This window comes from Lactuca virosa, chromosome 6 (assembly GCF_052849685.1).
Source record: "Lactuca virosa cultivar CGN04683 chromosome 6, Lactuca_virosa_CGN04683_v6, whole genome shotgun sequence".
Taxonomy (NCBI): domain Eukaryota; kingdom Viridiplantae; phylum Streptophyta; class Magnoliopsida; order Asterales; family Asteraceae; genus Lactuca; species Lactuca virosa.
The window spans coordinates 264573759-264584443 of record NC_136431.1 but is presented as its reverse complement, the minus strand read 5'-3'; positions in this window follow the sequence as shown (position 1 = coordinate 264584443).

Below are 10685 nucleotides of genomic sequence, written 5' to 3'. Positions count from 1 at the left end.
AATTTTTCATTTTAAAATCACATAATTCTCATAACACATTTCACAAAAATCCCATTTATTTAATTTACAAAACGCAACTCTATAATTGTTTGATTAATAATCCAGGATCCTCAAAACATAACTCTTTCTCTGGTGTGTACAATCACACTGGCGCCCTCCTGCGATCCTGAGAATAACCTAAAACACATATCACATAACACGGTAAGCACGGAGCTTAGTGAGTTCCCCAAAATACCACATATATCTCATTAGCCTCGCATGGCTATACTCAGATAAGACCCTCCGGTCCCACAGCTCGGGTGGACCCTCCGACCCTAACTCAGCAAGCTCATAATAATACACATCATAAATCACATAAACATAATGCAGGATATCACAATACTCAATATAATCACATAAGACCCTCCGATCACACAAAGGTTACTACACTAGGTAAGTATAGTGAGAAGACTCGCCTCGGATGATGAACAGCTCCTATAGATGCTGCTGCGGCACACCGGCCTTGAACACTGGACCAAAATCCACAATTACCCACTTAAGATCTAAGTCCAAACCCTCACTCTTTAGGTCTAAAGGTAGTCCACTAACTAGCCCATCAATAACCTAAAACTCATTGGGCCCACCAAGCCCCAATAATGAATGGGCTCTCCCGAGGCCCAACTCTCAAGTCCAAGTGACAAGCCCAACTCAAGGGCCCAAGGGACATAAATGTACTCCTCTGGTCCAAAACTCCAGTGCAACAAGCCCAAACTCCAGTCCCAACACTTAAGGCCCAAAATGAGACTTAGCCCAAAAGTCCACATTGAGGTTTCGCGGGGCGTATCTCCCTTGGTACGCTCAGCGTACGCACGAATCCAAATTGGCCATCGGGGACATTTGGTCAGTACGCGGGGCGTACTGGAATTACGCTCAGCATACATCCAGGTTTGCTCTTCCTACTTCTTTGGTCTTAACCCGTTAAGACCTTAACTCAAATCTCAGATCTGGACTCCCTAATGGCTCTTACTCCATAAAGCTTATGACTTTAAGCCTTTGCATGGTTGATAAAGTCACAAACACCCAAAACTCTCACTCTCTTATCTCAAAATGCTCATATCTCATGCACGGGTTGATTAAAACATCCAAGTCTCCATTTTTATGACTCTACACCACTAAAGACACTCAAAGAAGCTGATAATAATCTCTGGAGCTCAATATCTCATAAAGTCTCCAACTTTGGGACTAAAACCCTAAAATACACTAAAATGATGCACAAATCAAAAGAGTGAGAAAGCTTTGAGCTTTATACCTCAACATGAAGCTTCCAACTTAGATAAGCTCAGATCCAAAGCCTGGAATCCCACTCCTTCTTCTTCAAGGCTCCTTCTTCACTCCAAAGAAACACAAGATCACTCAATAGCTCACAAATGGTCACACAAGCTCAATGGATGATTATTTAGGGTTTGAGAGGGTTTATTGTCTGAGGATGGTGGCTAGGAATGAGGCCATCTTATTCTTAATATAGGGACACCTCCTCATTTAGGGTTTTCATTATGTGCCTAGTACACCCAGCGTACTAGGTGACTCTGCTTCAAATTCACGCACATGAGTACGCTAAGCGTACACACACGTACGCCCAACGTACTCAGCTGCCGCCTTTCTCAAATAAGGGACCTATCTTGTGAAAACTTCAAACTACCATAGTTTCCTCGATATAACTCCATTTCCAATGAACCTCATATCCACAGAAAGGTGACGAGAAGCCCTACGCTTCTAGCAACTCATCGCAGCCCTGAGGCTTCCTCATGCCTAGGTTGCAGCCCACGAACCCTAAATCACGGACGATCCGAAAACAGGATGTTACAATTCTCCCCCACTTGAATTAGATTTCGCCCTCGAAATCGCTCCTTATCAACACATAGATCGAATCCAATAACCCAAGAAGCACCACCGAAAGGACCTTATATGATACAACAATATCTTCCAAAGACACCTGAACCCAACAGGAACTCCCAACCCCGAAGAAGGACAGAACCTTCTGCCGCTACGGTACACGATCTGTCTCTCTAGAACTTGAAAACTCTAGTGGTCTGTCCCCCTGCCAGACCACCCTCACAAAATATCATCATGTTAATTAATCATCAAATAACAGACTCTAAGAACACTCTACCAATTCTGATTCTCTAATCGATCCCGGTCGTAACTCAAAAGGAACAGAAAAGTCATATCCCACTAAGGACCCACCGCCTGAACAACTATCAGAACTCTTCGAAAGTAATGATCCTCAAAAATCTGTCCTCATACACAAGAGAGCGGTCAAGCCAGCTTAGAACGATCCTCTAACACCCTTAATCATAAGCCTCAGTTCCTCTCAAATGTTCCTTCTGACACTAACACCAGGCCAACTCCTGACCCAACAGTTGGACCTCTAAGGGCTACTCATTGCCCATCCAAGAATCAAATTTATAATTCCTTTTCGCAATAGCTATCTCAGCCCATCATGTGACCCGCGAAGTCATGAAGTTCGCATTACCTCAAGCGAACTCTACATTCCCCTTCAAAAGTCGCCTCACCTCCGACCCCTGTCGTCTACTACTCACTAGTTCCAAGCATCTCGTGGTCCTTCCCAAACCAATGAACTGGCCAACTCAAGTCTAAAACACCAGACGAAAACACATCCCTCTCAGAATGAGTTCCGCCCGAAATCCCAACCTGCTCGTCCTCCATACAGATAGAGCCAAACTCACCCATCAGAGTCTGGTTCGACACAGAATTGGAACCACTCGTTCTAATCTAGCTCTCAACTCATGACCCATGTTCCATGATTATACGTATGCATTACACCTCGATCCATCCAATTCGCGACAGTCCCTCTCTAACTCAAAACACAACGGGTTCCGACCACTGCCGAGACCCCAGTCTCGCCCCTTGGTTCAGCCCCCAGGCCCTCATAGACTCCTCAGGTAAGGCTACCTAGGCCTAAGAGCCCCTCTGCGTCACACCCTGACTAGTAAGGATGCGGCTCCTCGCAGTTATACAACACTTTCTCTCATTGACTAACACGTGCCACAGCTCCCCGTAGTCCTATGGCACTCTCTCATTGCCTCACGAATGCTATGCCCCCCGCAGTCTTGCGATATTCTCTCTTTCTCTCTCGCTAGCTCACAAATGTTTCGGCTCCCTGCAGTTTCACAATACTCTCTCTGACTCACGTATGCTACGGCTCTCCGCAGTCACTCGATACTCTCTTCCTGACTCACGTATGCTACGACTCTCCGCAGTCACATGATACCCTTTCTCTGACTCACGTATGCTACGACTCTCCGCAGTCACACGATACCCTTTCTCTGACTCACGTATGCTACGGCTCTCTGTAGCCATACGATACTCTCTCCCACTGACTCATGGATGCTATGGCTCCCCGTAGTCTTACAACACTCTCTGACTCACTGACTCGCCATGGGCTCACTCCATGGTTTTCCCCTGATAATCCCAAGTGATTATCACCACCCGGATCCACTCGCTCTCTTATCACCTCATAATCTCATCATTAAGTCATCACTACACTGAGTTCACTAACTCATGCTCCACAACCCAACATAGATAGGTGCACACACCCACCCAACTTATGCACCACCACTCCTGATGTAAATTATCGTAGGCAAGGCACTTTTCTCAACACAGGTACACCCTTAGATAGTCCCGCTCCGGCAAAAATTAACTGATGGGTTCCCACTGGAACAATAGTCACTCGGTACTCCACTTTCTATCTCACAACTCGAGTCTCAACATGACCAAAAATTAGGACATCATATTCGACTACCTCGGTACAGCATCACAGCATCTCACGATGTCTTGCCTTAACCATTGATCTTCCACTCACGCAAATCATAACCTTGAAATACTCTAATATAACAAATTGAAACACGGAGGAATCGTCAATGACTGAAAACACGTTGACGAAAATCCGAAGCTCCATCCCCTACTAATCACAACTCATACGAAACTACTCATACTGACTTTGAAATTGGTTGCCAAATCAACTGCTGCCCCTCCTGAAGTATAGATCACAATCTATACTTAAACCCGCAAATCTCAACTATTGCACCCTGACTTCAGCGACCCAACTGCCTCGAACTCAACAATTGCAAACCCGAAAAATCCCTGGCCACAGTAAATTCTCTGACCAACGGCCACCTTCGTGTGTCCGCACCGCAGATCTCCATAACCAATGCTCTAACCGCCCTTGAACAGATCGTTGATCCTCTCAATGGAACACCCAGCTCTCCCCCACTCAGGGTTTGAACCTATCACCAATTGGCATACCAACAGTCTACTCCATAGGTTGTTCCACCAGATACATCACTTTTGACTCTTGGAATCGTACAACGTAACACTCGATGATCTTTCCGATGGAAACCAAACAACTCCAAATATCCCGTAACTCAGAAAAAAATCTCAGAATCCTCCTGACGTGACTGTCTCTAGTCATCTCGAAGCCTCAGACCGACACCCCGCCGGATACCCCAACTGTTCCGAATGAGTCCTGACTCTCAATCTGGAAATAATGCACTATCACGCACCTCGTCTCTGATTCCTCGACCAGCATCCCATCGCGGGAATCATCATAAAAGCAAGAGACCTCACTCTCACAGTCGATACACAACGTAGACAACGAGGGCCACCGCCCCAGTATACTCCTCTTGATCACTTGAAACTGCTGCTAAAAGTATGCATGACTCGACTAAGGCATCTCCTTGTCCTCATCTCAGTCTCCACTAATAACTCTCTCGTGGTATAAGAAATACCTCGCAGCAAACATACTGCCCAAATACTCTGGTGAAAAGGTTGCAACTCTATGCTACCCCACGGGGTTTACCTCCAAACTCTGAAACCGGAAGCTCGTTATCTCTTTTGCTTCTCCCAGGAAACGGGGACAACGCAACTCTTGTCACAGAAGGTGACGTCTCATCTATCGGCCGATTGCTCAACTCAGACCGCGATCCTCCAATAAGCATCATCTCTACTCATCCCTGAGTCTTACGACTCCAACTGGCATCTCACCAATAAAATCTCTCGGAAACTAACTCGATTTCCCTCTCAAGGTATGCTCCATTGAAACTCGTTCGACATGGCCCTCTGGCCCCACACTCTATCATATATGTCCTCAGTCTAATCAATCACAACAAGATAACTGGTAAACTATGAAGCACTAACCGCCACGAATCATGATACTCGAACCATGTTATCACCTTTCAATCTGCTACTTAGAACCTCTGGAATTCTCCCTGTTTCGAGTACGGGTCCTCTGCTTTCAGTAGTATGGGCCCATACTACCTGCCACATCTACCCATACTTTCCACACGGGTCGTCCCAGATTTTCTAAGTAGCTGCTCAACCTTCTCGATCACCAATCCCGATATACCTGGTCGCTACCCAACGAATACTCTCCTCTATCAGCGTACTCTTCTGACTAAAGTCACTCCCTAGGCTCTTCCTAGGTTCTCACACTTCTCTGCCATCAGCTGCTGAAGAACTCCTTATGATGCCAGCCATCTACCTGTTGAATATCGTCATATTCACTTAGTACCTGACTCCCATCATGAAGAGTTCCACAAAGCACAAAGCAAGCAGCATTCGGGCATCGAATAATCTCCACCAACACGTAAAACCACTCTAGGTTACAACTCCACTTGCTCTATTCGCACTCAAAAGGTATCACCAAACTCAAGCAACCCTACCCCTCGCGGGTATCTAACTACTCCCTCAGTAGGTTCCTACAATGCTCATCTAGGTATCTCTCCTATATTACTCCTCTACTCAAAGTTCTCTCTAAAATATTCCAGCTGGATACTCTTACTCCGCACATACTCAAAGCACATCACAGATAGCAACAATTCCTAGGCTAAGGCATCACAAATCAGGCAACTCTATCCCTAAAATATGAAATACCTAGCCTATCTTCTAGCATGCATCACTAATATCTCAATAATAACTCATAAAACAAATAAGTAAGGGTATTTTGGGACATCACCGTTCGGGCTCTGGCTGATTTTACACACTGCTCCTTCTTGTTTTTCTCTTAGAAACTCTTGCTCGTTTTAGAAAAAATCATTTCTTTTGAAATTTTTTCTCAAATCCTTAGTTTGAGTCCAGACATACCCAAAGGTGCATCCGAATCCCTCAAACCTAGGCTCTGATACCAACTTGTAACACTGTAAATTTTCAAACAAAAATTTCATTTTAAAATCACATAATTCTCATAACACATTTCACAAAAATTCCCATTTATTTAATTTACAAAACGCAACTCCATAATTTTTTGATTAATAATCCAGGATCCTCAAAACATAACTCTTTCTCTGGTGTGTACAAACAAACCGGCGCCCTCCCGCGATCCTGAGAAGAACCTGAAACACATATCACATAACACGGTAAGCACAAAGCTTAGTGAGTTCCCCAAAATACCACACATATCTCATTAGCCTCTCATGGCTATACTTACATAAGACCCTCCGGTCAATGTGTCTCAGTGGGACCCTCCGGTCCCACAGCTCAGGTGGACCCTCCGGCCCTAACTCAGCAAGCTCAGAATAATACACAACATAAATCACATAGACATAATGCAGGATATCATAATACTCAATATACATACATAAGACCCTCCGGTCACACAAAGGTTACTACACTAGGTAAGTACAGTGAGAAGACTCACCTTGGACGATGAAGAGCTCCTATAGATGCTGCTGCTGCACACCGGCCTCTAACACTGGACCAAAATCCACAATTACCCAATTAAGATCTAAGTCCAAACCCTCACTCTTTAGGTCTAAAGGTAGTCCACTAACTAGCCCATCAATAACCTAAAACTCATTGGGCCCACCAAGGCCCAATAATGAATGGGCTCTCCCGAGGCCCGACTCTCAAGTCCAAGTGACAAGCCCAACTCAAGGGCCCAAGGCACATACATATATTCATCTGGTCCAAAACTGCAGTGCAACAAGCCCAAACTCCAGGGCCAACACTTAAGGACCAAAATGAGACTTAGCCCAAAAGTCCACAATGAGGTTACATGGGGCGTACCTCCCTTGGTACGCTCAGCGTACGCATGAATCCAGATTGTCCATCGGGGACATTTGGTCAGTACGCGGGGCGTACATGAATTACACTCAGTGTACGTACAGGTTTTCTCTTCCTACTCCTTTGGTCTTAACCCGTTAAGACCTTAACTCAAATCTCAGATCTGGACTCCCTAATGGCTCTTACTCCATAAAGCTTGTGACTTTAAGCCTTTGCATGGCTGATAAAGTCGCAAACACCCAAAACTCTCACTCTCTTAGTTCATAAGTATTTAGTTCTGGTGAAATATGTTTCTTTGTTCCTTTGAAAAGTGTTTCCCAAGAAAATCCTATATTTTCTTATGAAAGATGTGTGATTATCCATTAGTTATTTGTTAAACAGTCCGTTTATGAAAGGTTGAGTTATCCCGGGAAAATCCTATATTTTCCCTAAAAGTTGATAGTTGGTTATCTGTTCTTGTCTGAAGTGTACAAGTATCTACCATACTTGTATCGTTAGACGTAGCTTTCTTGAAAAACCTTGTTTGTTCCCTGTGAGGTGTATTAGCCTTATTACATAAATAAAACTACTAAATAATTGGTGAACTAAATCCTAAGGGTGTTATTAATACCCTCTAGTAATCAAATCGGTTATTACTTTGAGGTTAGTTCACTTGATTCATTATTACAAAGTAAATTTCTGTTATCTGGGTTGTGGGTGTCATAACCGTACTTAAACTTGATATGGCACGTAACGGGGCCAGTATCCTTTTATGACTTTGTCACCACAGGCATGTATGCCTAACTGTAGCTAGCAGTTTAGGTGCGGGATAGTCAGTCCCGTATAGATCTATACACAACAGTCACACTCTCCTTACAAGAGATTCTGGTTACAAGTGCTAGTTCTACACTCTCGAATTCGGTGGGAGTGTTACCAAGGACATGTCCCCAACTTTAGACTAATAATTTACAAGTAATAATACTAAAAATCCTATTTAAAATCTGTATGATATACATTTTACGAAATGTTTCACGAGTTCATTGCTTTAGATTGAAAACTGTTTCTACGAGTTGATTTCTTAATCGTTTGGTAAAACTGTTTTCTGTGTTTAAAAGCATGCTGAAAATATAATTATCTTATACAAAATAATATACTTTGAGCACAAGTTTCCTTGTACTTTTGCTTGTATTCCCCCCTGAAAACATGAAAAACTCGGAAAAAGCGTAGGGGTATGAACTCACTGTTTAACGTAGGATTTGAGTGTACGATCGGGATGAGTGCTGAGTGTCAATTGATGTTTCGTACTCAAGTGGACCCTATTAACATATGATTACACATACACGTATTAGATGAGGACATAACACTATTTGTTATGGAAGGAAACCACCTTAGGGACTAGGAAACACTTGAAACTAAGTGTTAGAATCACACGTGATTGAAAATGGGGAGTTTGCGGCCGTAATCAGGAGTTTACGGTCCATGAGTTTACGGCCGTAAACACTTGGTGAGAGGTGTGATTTTTGGTGTTCCAGGGTCCTTTCTAGCCTCTTGGAAATGTTCTAAGCCTTATGCACGGCTCAAAGTAGGGTTTAAAGGCCAATAATCGACTAAAAATGAAGTTTACGGCCATTGAAGGGAGTACGGCCGTAAACCCATTTCGTGTTCATGATGTGGGTCGATTTTTAGGTGATAATCAATGATTTCTAGTAGATATCAAGCATAGGGGGGTAGTTACTTACTGTAAGAGGCTTGAAATGAGGTTTTTAGCCACCAAGAACTAGTGTGTGTTCTTGGTGTTCTTGGTGAGAGAGAAAATCTAGAAAAGGATGAAATTTATGAGATGAAACATGGATTCATCACTAGAAAAGGGATTGAAACACAATAGAAGTGAAGAATCACTTACATTTTGAAGATCCTTGAGCAAATCTCGAAAATTGTAGAGAGAGAGAATAGAGAGAAAGCTTATGAGATGTGTAAAGTGTGAAATGAAGGCCACTCATCCCTTATATAGGGGTGAGTTTTCGGCCAAGGGGTGGGGTGGGGGTGTACGGCTGTAAACTCGAGTTTGCGGCCGTACACTCCTTTCGAAGGGGGTGTTTGGCCCGGATGCTATGCTTTGACTTAGAAAACCTTGTTTTTGAACCAAAATTTGATTGTACTGAGTTTCAAAATATTTAATTAGGCCCGAGATAATGCTGACAAGAGCAGAAATAAATTCCGAATTGATTTATTTTAACAGTTTGGACGAAAGAAATTTCGGGTTGTCAGTGAGCTTGTTCAGTTCTCGATAATCTATAAACATCCGAAAGGATCCATCCTTCTTTTTCACGAACAAGATCGGGGCTCCCCAGGGTGAGGAACTCGGTCTGATGAATCCTTTGTTGAACAGCTCATTGAGCTGACTGGATAATTCCTGCATTTCTGCTGGCGCTAGGCGGTATGGGGATTTAGCTACGGGGGTAGCTCCGGGGATTAAGTCGATACGAAACTCGACTTGGTGCTCGGGAGGAATTCCCGGAAGCTCTTCGGGAAAGACATCAGGAAAGTTGCAGACTTCGGGGATGCTCTCGAGGTCTTTAACTTCCTGCTTCTCATTTATGATGTGGGCTAGGAATGCATAACACTCATTTCGTAGAAGTTTTTGAGCTTTGATGCACGAGATGATGCAGAGGTTCGAGCTGAGTTTATCGCCATAAATCATGAGGGTTTCACCAGAAGGAAGATTGAGACGGATAGCTTTTTCGTAACAAAGGATATCAGCACGATTGGGGCTCAACCAATCCATGCCGATGATGACATCGAAGCTTTTTATGGAAACTGGCATAAGATCGATCGGAAAGGAATGATCGTTTAGGGTAAGGGTACAGCCTACGAATATGGCGTTAGTACTCTCTTTCTCACCGTTAGCCATCTCGACGGTAAATGTTTTGGTTAGCGTTTGGGGTTTATGTTTGAGAAGATGTTTGAATGCATGGCTAACAAAACTTCTCTCCGCACCAGAATCGAAAAGAATGTATGCATAAGAGTTGTTGAGAAGGAACGTACCCGTAACAACGGTAGGGTCAACAACTGCCTCCTCTTGCCCCATCGCTAATACTCTCCCTGTGTTTCCAGTTGTGGTTGCCTTGGGGCAGTTTCTCTTATAGTGTCCGACCTCGCCACAGCCATAACATGCTTGACCGACACCTGCTCCAGATGCCTGATTGGTTGGTTGGACTGGTGCCTTACAAGCTCGAGTTGTGTGCCCCTTTTTGCCACAGCTGGTGCAAAGCATTTCACGGCATGGGCCGGGATTATGATGGTAACTGCACTTGTCGCACCGAGGAAGGGAACCAACATATCTACTGGTAGGTACTTGAGTTGCAGAAGCAGCGGCAGGAGTAGTAGCAGCGTGGACTGCCACAGTTTGTTGTTTCTTGGAGGGCTCCCGAGAGGGTTGGCCCTTGCGCTTGTTCCAAAATCTCTTCTTCCCACTACCCTCCTTCTGTGGTTCAGAAATAGCTGTCAACTCATCAAGATCGACTCCATGATCGATCAGAGTCTGCGTTAGACACTTGGCGCTATCAAATGTAGCTAGCCGAGCAGCCAAGACATTTCCCTTGGTTGGTTGTGTCAGTCACCAAATGTATCTCTCAATCTTTTTGCTT